Here is a 13,274-nt window from a genome sequence, read left to right on the forward strand (position 1 = left end):
GAACATGCAAGCACGGAACCAAGGAATCTGTACGTGTAGTATGATTATCATATAACAAAGCTGAAGGCAAATTTACATAATGATATCAGAAACAACATTTTATTTACTTCCTGTGGCTTAATAGTTAACATTTAACATTTAACTGCTATTAAACTAAGGAACGCTAAAGCTTCACTTCCAAATAATTTTTTTTTAAGTTTATTATTTTTAAGTTTATTTAGAGCACGAGCAGGGGAGGGGTTGAGACAGAGGATCCCAAGCAGGCTCCATGCTGTCGGCGTGGAGCCCAACCTGGGACTCAGGTCCACGAACTGTGAAATCATGACCTGAGCCAAAGTCGAGAATCAGATGGTTAACCAACTGAGCCACCCAGGCACACCGTTCACCTCCAAATATTCTGAAGGACAATATGTGGGAAGTGATCTGTAGCCAAGACTTACCTCGGGATTAACCTCCTGAAGGCTTCGCAATGAATGTATCAACAACAACCACAACAAGCCCTGAATAACAGACCTCAGAATATATTAAAAAGTAAAGGAATATCAGCAAGCAGAGTTTATTGTTTTTGCTTCCTCAGTGGCTCTGGAGGCTGACGTCTGCCAGGGTGAAATCTCACAGGAAACACTAGCTGAAGTTAATTCTATAACTTATAACAGGTACCACATTTTGGCGCCTAGGATAAGAGGTATTGTTCTAACATGGGTCAAAACATCCTGGGAAAAGAAAAAAAAAATCTTTTATTTCCACTGTGTTGAAACTAGAAAGCTAAATTCAGATAATTGTCTAATCTGTGTGGGAAAATAACTTAAAATTGTTTGGGTCAAATAATGGTGTAATTATATAATGAAGAGAGAGGAGGTGTTTTAAGCCAAAATGGAAAAGTAATGCCTAAGCATTTATGCAATTACCCACCAATTTCAACAAATTCTCCAAATTTGAATATTTCGATTCTAGTTAGCACTAAATTAAGTAAAATTCAATTGTCCATCTCTAGCTTTTAGAGAGTATAAACTAAGGCAGGATCACAACAAAAATCAGTTATTGGAGATAAAATGAGGGAACTAGCAGGTCCTAAAAGGACAGCTAACTGTCCCACCCAAACCTCCGTGGGAGGAAAGCGTCTCCCACTCAGGCCTCTTGCACAATATTTTGGTGCAATTCTCCTTCATACATATTACACCGTATTTCCTTGAAAGACTGGAGGATTCCCTCTCAATTCAGTGACAGCTCCTTTTTTTCTTTATTGGGGCAAGAAGAGGGAGAGATAAAAGCTACCCCTATTAAGTATAGAATTTAATCCTTTTTAAAGAACTATTATGCTGTTTCTCAGAAACATTAGGACACAAAAGGGATGTTACACCTCAGATGGAGGGAATAACATAAATGTAAGAACTGGAACAGGAACAGTAAAGAATAATAGTTTCAAGATGAATAATATACCAGTTGAGAACTTTCTTCCCAAGAGGCGGGTCATAACCCTAAGGAAGCTGCCCTCCGAAGGAGGCCAAAGTAAGCCATAGGACAACTCTGTGTCCCCAGTAAACCTCGATATACAGGCAAACACCAAGGTATGGAATGTTTTCTTTTTTAAAAAAGAATCAACTGATGCAATACGTACAACGGTTTATCCAAATATTATAGATCAAGCCAGGTGCGTGAATGCCCATAGCTCCCAAACAGTATGAAACAAGTTAACAGGAAAGCTGTTTATTGGTTTTCCCAGAGAAGATTCCTTGCCTACCCTTAAATGTTTTTTGTTTTTTTTTTTCCTGTTTTTCAGTAGATTGTATAGGATAATTCTTCCTTATATTCCCAAATACCTCCTATCTTATTTTACTTTTTCCCCCTAGGTTAAATCGGGAAAACGGGTTCATTTTAAGATTCTTTTTTAGAGAAAGACATTCTAATTTGGCTTAATAATACCACTTCTAGGGAGGCTTACTGATTGCTGATAGGAGTGAAAATTGCTTTAACTCTTGTGAAGACAAACCTGCTAACAAGTGTTAAAAGCCTTACTGTATTTTCCCCAAAAACTCTATTTCCAATCTGACAAACATTCATGTTTAAATGCTCAATTTGTATACACCGTATAAAAAAAAAAAAAATCTTTCCAAGTATGGAGTTCTAAAAATAAAACACTCTTGCGGGCATAGTAATAAATAGTAAGCCAATAGTTACACAATGCTTACTGCGTGGAAGGCACTATTTTAAGCACTTTACATATATTAGAGCCCTTTTAATCAACCTCATGAGGTCTGCGTTGTTACTGCCCTTCTTTTACAGATAAAGAAATTGAGACAGAATGTGACTAAGTAATTTATTAAAGGCTACTGAGTGGTGAGACTAGGATTTGAAACTAAGACGCCCCAGACCATGCTGCTTCAAGACAGACTCCAACTGCCAGACTAACGCACAGTGCTTCCACTGGTATCTCCTGACATCCATGACCAAAGGTGAATCCTAAGTCATCTAAATTTCATCATTACAAAAGAAAGATATCAGTAAAAGCAAGTAAAACATATATAACACATGGTAAATTCTCAAATTCTATTGACATTTTTGGATCCTTTAATTGCTGGAAAAACTCAACCACTTTCTTTTTCTCTTATTTGTAAAAAAAAAAAAAAAAAGTCACTTGTCAGCTACAAAAATGTTAACATGAAACAGCCATAAACCCTGCGCAGTCACTAGTCACCAGATGCACACTCCAGCGGAGTATTTACGCCAGGAATAAGATTATCTCTTTCTTGTCTCATTCAACTTGCCACAGGATAGCTGTAGTGTAAAGGTGAGTTTCTAGATAGGATTACCTCTTGATGCTTTTATTTTTTTCCAAGTTTATTTATTTATTTTGAGAGAGAGCATGTGTGTGCAAGCAGGGGAGAGGCAGAGAGAGGGAGAGAGAATCCCAAGCAGGCGTCCCATTGTCAGTGTAGAATCCAACTCAGGGCTCAGTGCCATGAACCATGATATCATGACCTGAGCTGAAATCCAGACGCTTAACTGACTGAGCAACCCAGGCGCCCCGGCCTTTGTTTTTTTTTTTTTGTTTTTTTGTGGGGTTTTTTTGAGAAAATATTTTTATAATATACCAATCTACTCCATTTGTGGTTACAGAATAACTGAAACTCAGAAAATCAAACAGCCTTTGTCACACATCATCAGCCTGATTTGCTTCAAGACATATCTTTTCCCACTGCCATTTCTTGAAGACAGCTTCAAATTAATGACACAGTTACCCAACTAACTCACTACCAAAAAATGCAGGTATAGCGTATCTGTGGGACATATACTCTCACTTTCTCCTTGCATCTATGAAGGAAAAGGAGGCCAAATCGAAGCTCCTGAAGGATCTTTTCAATGCTCAGGAGGAGGGATCTTGTGAGGAAGAATGGTGTTAACTCACATAACACACTCTCACCTCATTTTCGATGTGCACAGACTCCTTGGGAGGTATCCCTGAGACAGGTGGTAGGGGCTCTGGTTTTCAGAGAAGAAGACGGAAGTTGGAAGAATTTACAGGACACAGACTAATTAAGGGCCAGGAAGAGTGTAGGCACCCACCTCTTTTTTACTTACAGTAACGAAGATTCGAGGGGTTGTTTTGGTTTGTTTTATTTTGGAGGGGGAGGCTGTTTGCTTCATCTGCATTATTTTAATGGAGAAATGTATTAGTAATCTGACTAGCTTTACTGAGAAAAAACTGACATACAGTACACTGCACGTATTTACAAGATGTACTTTGCAGCACCCGGGTGGCTCAGTCGGTTGAGCTTCCGACTTGGGCTCAGGTCATGATCTCATGGTTCCTGAGTTTGAGCCCTGCATCGGGTTCATTGCTGTCAGCACAGAGCCCGCTTTGGATCCTCTGTCTCTCTCTCTCTCTCTCTCTGCCCCTCCCCTGCACGTGCACGTGCTCTCTCTCCCTGAAAAATAAAATGTGCACCTTGATGACAGTTGATAAATGAATGCATCTGTGAAATTATCAACCCCGAAGGTTTCTTGTGTCCGTTTGTTTTTTTTCCATCCGGTCTGTCACCTCTCCAGCCCAGGAGCCGGAACCCCAACTTTCTCTCACCGTTAGTATTCATGATAAACTAGTTTTGTAGCGTTTTATATAAATAGACTCATAAGGTGTACACTCCTTTATGTCTGACCGCTTTCATCCATACTGTAGAGTGTATCAACAGTGCATTGTTCTTTATTGCTGAGTTCTATTCCATGGATTCCATGTTTTGCCAGCTTGTCCCCATGAGGCCATGGGTCAAAAGTGGGAGATGGAAAGGCTAGACAGGAGAGAAAGGACTGGCTTTTCCTTATCTGCTTCCCATCTGTTGGTGGCACCAGTTTCTAACTCTGATAGAGTTTAACATCAGCACTCTTAACCGAAGAGCCAATACCTTAAATCTCATGGTCTGCTCCAAGTATTTATTATGGCTGCTTCAAGAAAAAGAAACGTAAATGGTACAAAAATTAAGACGGAAGAAATGTGTTGCCTGCTTCCTGTAGCCTAGATAAAGATAAGCTTAGGCTGAAAGCAAGGAGGGGAGAAACAGATCTTTGATATGAGAGGCCCTCTCCACCTCTATAACCCAAAAAAGCTCAAAGTTCAGTAATGTGGACTCCAGTACGGTTCAGACACAAACCAACCAATCAACCAACCAACCAACCAACCAACCAACCAACCAACCAAAAAGCCATGCTAGTGGAAACAGAGCTAAAGCTTGCGAAAACAGAGGCTGTGAAGTGAGAAATTTCCCAGGAGAGCAGAATGGAGCCTGGAAGACACCTGACCTACCCCCACAAGGGTCCTTTCCCAAGCACCTCCCTCTAACAGGCATACCCATGCCTAACAGAGATGACAACACACTTCCTTGTGAAAGTGCAATTAAGGTGCAGCACAAAGACAGGGAACAAGCAGAGGCCAAGACAGGGCAGGAGCAGGCTCTGACAGGCTCAGAGACAATGGCCAGGCAGGGTCTCTGCTACTACGATTACTGCAAATGGAACTGACCATAAACCAGCTAGTAGCCCACTTAGTTTTAAGGGAGTTGATTTGCCAAAGAACCACAAAAAAAACGCTAAACGTCTAAGTCAATGGCTCTTAAACTAGAAAGCACACTTGATGCTTTGGGAGGTAGTGTTGAAGGACATACCACTGGAGCCCCTGTTCTGAGTCATTAGGTCTGGGGTGACAGCCCGTTATTTGCTATGTGGCTGGTCCCGACCACACTGAGAACCACAGATCTGAGGCAACCTGAGGTCCTCACAGAAAAATGCAGACAACACCACTGGATTAAGGTGTATCTCCTACTCTGAGTTCTACAAGTCACTGTATCTCATTATCATTAGGATTTCTATGATCTACAGTCGAAATGTATGGATCCACATAACAAATAGGGCCACCAAACCCATTAAGAGCTTCAAAGAACCAATTAAATAGTGTTTGTTGCCATGACAATTTGTATCTTCCTTAATCTGAATAATTTTCTATGCATTTGCATTCTCTCTAGGTGCTAACTGTGAGAAATGCCTTGTGCTGGGAGATTTTGAGGTTCACAAGATGGACGGTCCTTTCCTTCGAACTAGAAGAGAATTCTAGGGTTAGGACATTATAGAAACTCTATGAGACTGTTGGGGGAATTTCCTGGGTTTCTGAAGTTTGAGTGTTGCTAAGTAAGACTCCAGAATCATACACACACCCCACACCCCCTCAAAAAGTACATCCTTCTAGTTCAAGCCTAACATTTTACAAACAAGAAATGGAGGGGCACCTGGGTGGCTCAGTCAGCTAAGCATCCAACTCTTGATCTCAGCTCAGGTCATGATCTCCCAGTTTGTGGGATCAAACCCCGCATCGGACTCTGTGATGACAGTGCAGAGCCTGTTTTGGATTCTTTCTCCCTCCCCCTCTCTCTGGCCCCTCCCCTGCTCGCTCTCTCTTTTAAAACAAACTTTAAAAATGTTTTTAATTAAAAAAAAAAAAAAATGAGTAAAAAATGGAGACCGAATGATTCAGCTAATTGACTTGAAGAAGCAAAAACCAGGTTTTCTAAAATGTAATCTAATACTTCAGTACTGGTTGTTCTCAACCTCTTCTCCTGCCCAAAGACAGTGCTGAGATTTGCCCCAGTCATACCCACAAAGTGATCCTGAATGAAAGGAGATGAGAGAAGAGGTGGGGTGTCAGAGCATCACTCCATTTGGGAGGGGCAACTTCTTCTATTGCAGTCTTACTATGTTAGAGTTATATGCAATTTTCTTTGGTTTGTTTTGGATTTTTTAATGTTTATTTATTTATTTTGAAAGGGGGGAGGGGCAGAGAGAGAGAGAGAATGATTGATTGACTGAAAGAGACAGAATCCCAAGCAGGCTCTGCATTGTCAGAGCAGAGCCCGATGTGGGGGCCCAAACTCACAAACTATGAGACCATGACCTGAGCCAAAGTCAAGAGTCAGATACTTAACTGACTGAGCCATCCAGCTGCCCCAGTTTTGGATTTTTAAATTTGGTCCCAAAATACAGGACTCTAAAATTCATTTTTTAAAAAAAATCCTTGCACTCACTTCAGTAGCACATATACTAAAATTGGAACGATACAGAGAAGATTAACATGTCCCCTGCCCACAGATGACACACAAATTCGTGAAGTGTTCCATATTTTAAAAAGGAGGGAAGGAGGGAGGGAGGGAGGGAGGGAGGGAGGGAGGGAGGGAGGGAGGGAGGGAAGGAAGGAAGGAAGGAAGGAAGGAAGGAAGGAAGGAAACTCCTTTATGACACAAATCCTCTGCCTTAAGAAATAAAATAGAATGAAGAGAATCTTGAATAGTAGCTCATATTATCGTGCTCAACTTCATATAATTTTAAAGTGTTATGGGGATCTAGGACAAAACATAATATTGGACTTCTGTCACTGGGTTTATTTTATTTATTTGAAGGAAGTGAAAACGAGTCATATTTCTACTATATTTTTGCTAGTCATCATTCTAAAGTTAGATGAAAAAAATTCAAGTTATGATAATGTCGTTGATTGATAATAATCCATTTTAAAATAGACCAGAAACCTATTTTAAAAATCTATTTACATAAAGAAATCCATTATCATATTCACACTGAAAATAGTCTCTCCAAGTACTGAAAGGCACACAGTAGAGTCTGTTGGCCTACAAGCCAAATCTCTTCTGTACAGATAAGAAATCAAAATTATTAATGCCAATCTGCTACCATACTCAGTACAGAATTGAAGGCTACTTTTTGTGTTTTGACATGTCGATCTTCTGAGCCTGAGAACGAATACTGTTTATCAAGACACTTGAACACAAGACTCTACCTAATGATGGTTACCTATTTGGTGTTAACACATGTAACTAAACTTGAAGGATAACTCCTTGCGTTTCATCAACCCACAGAAGTTTCAGTGGAATGAGAAAACAAGTGGATAGACCTAATATAATTAATATCTCTACTACACTACTCATTGTATTAAGTATGCAGGAATTGAAGTGAATCTGTTAAAGACTAAATACAAAGATTACAGTCTTGAGTTTTTGATGAAATCTTATGACTGACTCTTGTATACACACACATGCGCGCACACGTGCACACACACACACACACACACACACCCACAAGATTCTACAGACAGTGGGAGTATAAACTGGTGTGGCTACCGTAGACAACGGTATGCCAGTTCCTCAAAATATTAAACACAGGATTACTATGTAATCCAACAATTCCAATTCCAATATACACATAAAAGAAATGAAAGCAGGGACATAAACAGATATTTGCACACTAATGTTTATAGCAGTGTTATTCACAATAGCCAAAGGTAGAACAACCCAATTGCCCATCAACGGGAGAACACCTAAATAGAATGTGGTATACAGATACAAAGGACTGTTACTCAGCCTTAAAAAACGAAATCCTGGGGGTGCCTGGGTGACTCAGTCGGTTGAGCGTCCGACTTCGGCTCAAGTCATGATCTCGAGGTCCGTGAGTTCAAGCCCCACGTCGGGCTCTGTGCTGACAGCTCAGAATGTGGAGCCTGCTTCAGGTTCTGTGTCTCCCTCTCTCTCTGCCCTTCCCTCGCTTGTATATTCTCTCTCTCTCTCTCTCTCTCTCTCTCTCTCAGAAATAAACATTTAAAAAAAGTGAAATTCTGATAAAACATGGATAAACCAGAAGGACACATGTTATATGATTCCACTTACATAAGGTGCTTAGAATAGTCAAGTTCATAAAGACAGACAGGTGAATAGTGGTTGCCACAGCAGGGGGGGTCTGGGGGCTATTGTTTAATGGATACACTGTTTCAGAATGGCACCATAAAAAAGTTCTAGAGGTGGATGGTGGTGACCGCTGCACAAAAATAGGAATGTACTTAATGCCACTGAATGTGACACTTAAAAATAGTTAAAACGGTATATTTTATGTTATGTATATTTTACTACAATAAAAACCAAAACGAAAACAAAAGAGTAAAACACTGGTTAATGACAACAAGGCATCATAAAAGCTTCAAAAAAAAAAAAAAGCAAAGTTCTATAAATAATTTCAAGAGTTCACGGGAGCACTTAAAGATCAAAAATGAATCCCAAACTCCTGCTAAAGTTCAACATAAATAGAATGAAACAGGCACCATAGTACTTTTTATAGATCTCAGCTTTCTGTGATCCCTGTAATGCTTGCCAACAAAGTCCCATGCCTAAAATATAATAAAAGCATTAAAACAGCAGTTTTTCTCCTCCTCTGAAGTTGTCTTTCCCACACTGAAACAGAGCAACAGCAGTTCCACACTGGTTGTTTGTATTTCATCACTGTTTTCAGACAGAACAAGAGATCTGCTGCCTACACACCATTCCTCTGCATCAACACCCATTTTCTTATGCAATTTTAAGTTCTGTTGGCAGGTTAAAGACATTTTTTTCCAACCACAAACAAAAACTTCTTTTGATACTCTATGTGAATGTTCAAGGAAATGTTCCCAATTAAAAAAAAAAAAAAAAGACTATTTAAAACAATAATATGGAAGTATGTCCACAGTCAAAAAAAAAAAAAAAAAAAAAAAAGTTCTAGATATAAGGCATATGAAGACGACATAGCTACTTTGTTGAAAATCACCTGTCTTTATTTTTTCAATCAGGAACTTAGGAAATGTTAAAAGGACACAATGCTGAAAAAAAAAAGGCAGAACCACATCACTGAGTCTCCCATTCAACTCCATGGACAGACTTTTTTTAAGTTTGTTTTTGGTCTAAAACATTGCTTTGCAACAAACCCTATAATGGAGTGTTTCAATCCAACTGTTCTTTCTTAAGAGTTATAGATAAAAAGTAGCTTTCTGCTGGAAATTTTTAGTTTTAAAAACACTTAAATCTTAGTACATGCTTTTAATATATGGTAAATACATTTCTGCTGTTATTAACAAACCTTTGTAAAACCAGACAATCAAAAAGGTGACCAATGATAGCTAAGACTTCTATGTACCTGTAGGCAATGCCAGGCACTGTTCACATATACACTTTATATGTATTCATTAAATTAATCCTGAAAACAACCTTGTGAAGTAGGTGCTACTATTCCCTATTTTACAAAGACATAACAAAGGCATGGAGAGACCCAGTTGTTTGACAAATATCTCAAACATCACGGAACCAGTTAAATGGTAGAGATAATACACGAATCCCGGACAGTCCGGCTCTGCCATCCATTCTAACTGTCACACATAGTACCTGTCATAATACGCTGAGAAAATAAAGATCATTTCGATAACACTGAGCAAATTATTCAATAAAGTAATATAAAATATTTCAGTCTCTTTTTGATCATAGTATTGTTTGCTTTCTTAACAAAACACTAACGACTGCATTAGAGAGTGCCATTCACAGGATTAAACACACTAGTAAAATCTAGATTTTTGGTGCTATCCATGACCAAGAAGGAAGGAAGTCACAGAGACTGAGGCCTACATCTTCATTTTTAATCTTTTTCTAAGTTTACAATCAACATTGCAAGCACAAAAACAAAGTTAGTGCCAACAGGGTTGGTAGTTCCCTCGATCAAGAAATAATTATATCGATGATAAAGTGTCGATGACTAACCGAACTTTTATAAATGGACACGCAGTTGGAATTTTTAATAAATTAGCTTCTAGATGATGAAGTGTAGGTAAGTTGTCCAAAACAATTAGAGGTTTGGAGGAAGGACTTGGTTCATGATACGTATGACTCACATGTGTCTCACGGCAAAACAAAAACCACCAGACATTTATCTCTTAAAAACAAAAGACACGGAGTCTGGCACCAGCCTGCCAAGCAAGAAATACCATGTGCAAGTCAGACACTCGTGTGCCGTTTAAAAATAAAAAAGAGAGATAGGCATGTGATGAGTGATGACTCCTAAGCCTGACCTTCTCTGAAATACACAATTCCATTTATAACTTTCCCCAAACATCAAAACACCTGAAAATAGCAAGTTTCACAAAAGAAGCAAGAGAGAAAAACAAAAAGGAAGTTTTATAAGTCAGAGGACAAAATATCTTACAGGAATAGCTCTTTGTCACATTGACCGGATTCATTCAGCAGGTTCCCCTCCTCCCTGTATTTTTATTTACACGAACTCAAGGAGGCCAGCGTCTCTCTCCTCAAGCTGACTAGGTTGAGTCCACTGGTCTAGGGGATCAACTTCCATTTGGAAAAATTCTTGCTCAAAACTCTGGTTTCTACATCGAAGGAGAAAGACTGCAGGTAAGACCGAAGGTTGCTACATCTATTTGTATATGGATTCTGTTGGAAGAGGACATTATCTAATTACACGTATCGAGAACACCTCTTCCAGGACCAAATTCAGGTTGATCTCTGGGTAGAAAACAAAGTCATCTCCCCAAAACGTAATGTGATGTGATGTACTAATCTTCCAAAAATGATCTAAACAAAATAGAGCGGAGAGGAGATACAAAGCCAACAAAGAAATCTCAGAGACTGCAGAGGAACAGGAGGGCTGTCTGTAGCCTGCCTGCCCATATGTGCCATTTGGCAATAGTTTCATTAAGTCACAACTAATAATCAACTTGGGTTATCAATAAACTGGGACCATCCAAAAATTCATTAATTAGCCTTGAATTGTCAGCAACAGTTTTTCAAGTATTTACAGCAAATACAGCCTGTAAATACAGCCTGTCACTAAGGGATATGCGTTCATGTCACAGGTACTGCCAGCAAGAATCAAGCCATACTTTAAAAGTCCATGAGAGCTGTCATAAAGGCATAGGGTATGGCACAAAGTAGTATTACTTCCAACTGAAGTATCAAAACCAGAAAAACAAACGTAAAACCCCATCAAAGGTGTCTCAGCACGGACTCTCTATTTCTGTATGCATCTGGCCTCAGACTAGTAACAGGTCCTTCGCCAAGCAGCAGCGAGTGACAGTTCTACATCTGCCTACCTACCTTGTCACCTACAGCCCCTGAGAACCCCGCAATCTCATCAGAACCCAGCTTGAAAACCTCTCCCTACTAAGTCAAATTCAAACCTGGCACCCTGCCTTTTAGGGGACATGGTCAGCACACACTTACTGAGCATGTAAAAGGGACGTGGAGAAGACAAAGAGGTTAAGCTGCAACAGCGAAACAGAAAATGTTCCAGAAGAGGAGAATGTCAAGGAACAAAGGCGAAGGAAGAAGACAAACCACAGGAGGGGCTGCCGGGAAGGTAAGGAAAAGAGGATTAAAGGTGGAAGAAGGAATCAACAATTTCAGATTCGATCAAGAGGTCAAGATTTGACCTGTGCTGTCTCCGCCCTACTCAGAAGAACAGCTGGTAGGAGACAGAAATAGAAAAATAAGTTCAGCGGGAATTCCTAATTAGTTACAACTTATCTCCTAGAGGAGCTAAAAACCTTGCTTCTTTTTACTAATTATCAAACACCCATAGCATTTTAACACTCAATAGTTTTTTGTGGGTGTTTTTAGCTTTTTAAAAAAGATCTTATTTTTAAGTAATCTCTACCCTGAACATGGGGCTCAAAGTTACAGCCCTGGGATCAAGACTCGCATGCTCTACTGAGCCAGCCAGGCGCCGAACAGCAAAGAGTTTTGTTAAATAGAGATAAGCACACTATATCAAGCATTCCGAATGGGTGGCTCCAGTTATTTGTATGGGCCTCTTGCTAACGGACTGTACAGTGGCCCCCAAAATCCCTGCCTCCCAGTATTCATGCCCTTGTAATCCTTTCCCCTTAAGGGTAAGCCGGATCTCTAACTTGCTTCTAACCAATAATATGGCAAAGATGTTAGGATGTCACTTGTGTTAATAACACCTGTCTTACAAGGAAACTCTCTCCTTTGATAACTCTGAAGAAGGAAGCTGCCATGTTGTAAATCAGTATTTGGAGGGGGCCACATGGCGAGGAACTGAGGGTGGCCTCCAACTGCCAGCCAGCAAGAAATTGAGGCCCTCAATCCAACAGCCTGTAAGGAACCAAATGCTCTCAACAACTATGAGAATTCAGGAGGGGGCCCTTCCCCGGTCAAGCCTTCTGAGAGAACTCAGCCCTCATAGACACTACTATGATCACAGCCTTTCAGATGACTCTAAACGAGGCCCTGACTCCTGCCTTTCTGACGCGGTGAGGTAATAACCAAATGCTGTTTTTAGTGGCTATGTTTGCAGGGATACGTTATACAGCAATAACTAATGCAGGGCCTTTAGAAGTGCCAAGCCATCTATTTACATGATCAATGAGGGTCAGAAGAACATGGTCTTTCTGACAGAGAACCAAGAGGCTTCACACACCTGCACCCACACTACAAACTATATAACTTACGCGTTAGCAAAAGCAATAGACCCACACACAGGCCTCCTCGAGGCTCATGCCATGCACCTTCCACCTAGGGCCTCCGCCTCTACCTGACACGCTCTTCCCCAGACACCCGCGTGGCTCACTCTCTGTCTTCATAGTTCAGATCAAAGAGCACCGCCTCACAGGCTGCCCCCAAAACGCCTCTGTCCAAAACAGCCCCCTCTGTAACCTCTACATCTCCACAGCCTGCTTTAGTTTCCCCATTACACTCACCACTCTCCTACGATTGTCATGGTATCTTCTGTTTACCCGTTTGTCTGTTTCTTTCACTAGAAACGAAACTCCATGAAGACAAGGATTTTGTCCCCAGTGTGACATCCCTCACACCTCAGTGTCTGGCACACAGTAGGCTGTCAGTGCACATTCTGGAATGGAGGCACGAATGCAGGGCTGCTGTGTCGAGCTTTCCCAA

At 40.4% G+C, this 13,274-nt stretch overlaps 1 protein-coding gene and 1 non-coding gene across 7 annotated transcripts in view; one reads left to right on the top strand and one right to left on the bottom strand.

The window, feature by feature from the left end:
- CDKAL1 (CDKAL1 threonylcarbamoyladenosine tRNA methylthiotransferase) overlaps window positions 1-13,274 on the bottom strand; it is a 705,817-nt gene that overhangs the window by 426,109 nt on the left and 266,434 nt on the right. The window lies entirely within an intron of this gene.
- Window positions 6,559-6,665, top strand: LOC132668065 (U6 spliceosomal RNA). The gene has a single exon (XR_009605437.1). It is a non-coding gene; the product is annotated as a U6 spliceosomal RNA (small nuclear RNA).

This window comes from Panthera onca, chromosome B2 (assembly GCF_046562875.1).
Source record: "Panthera onca isolate mPanOnc1 chromosome B2, mPanOnc1 haplotype 2, whole genome shotgun sequence".
Lineage (NCBI taxonomy): Eukaryota > Metazoa > Chordata > Mammalia > Carnivora > Felidae > Panthera > Panthera onca.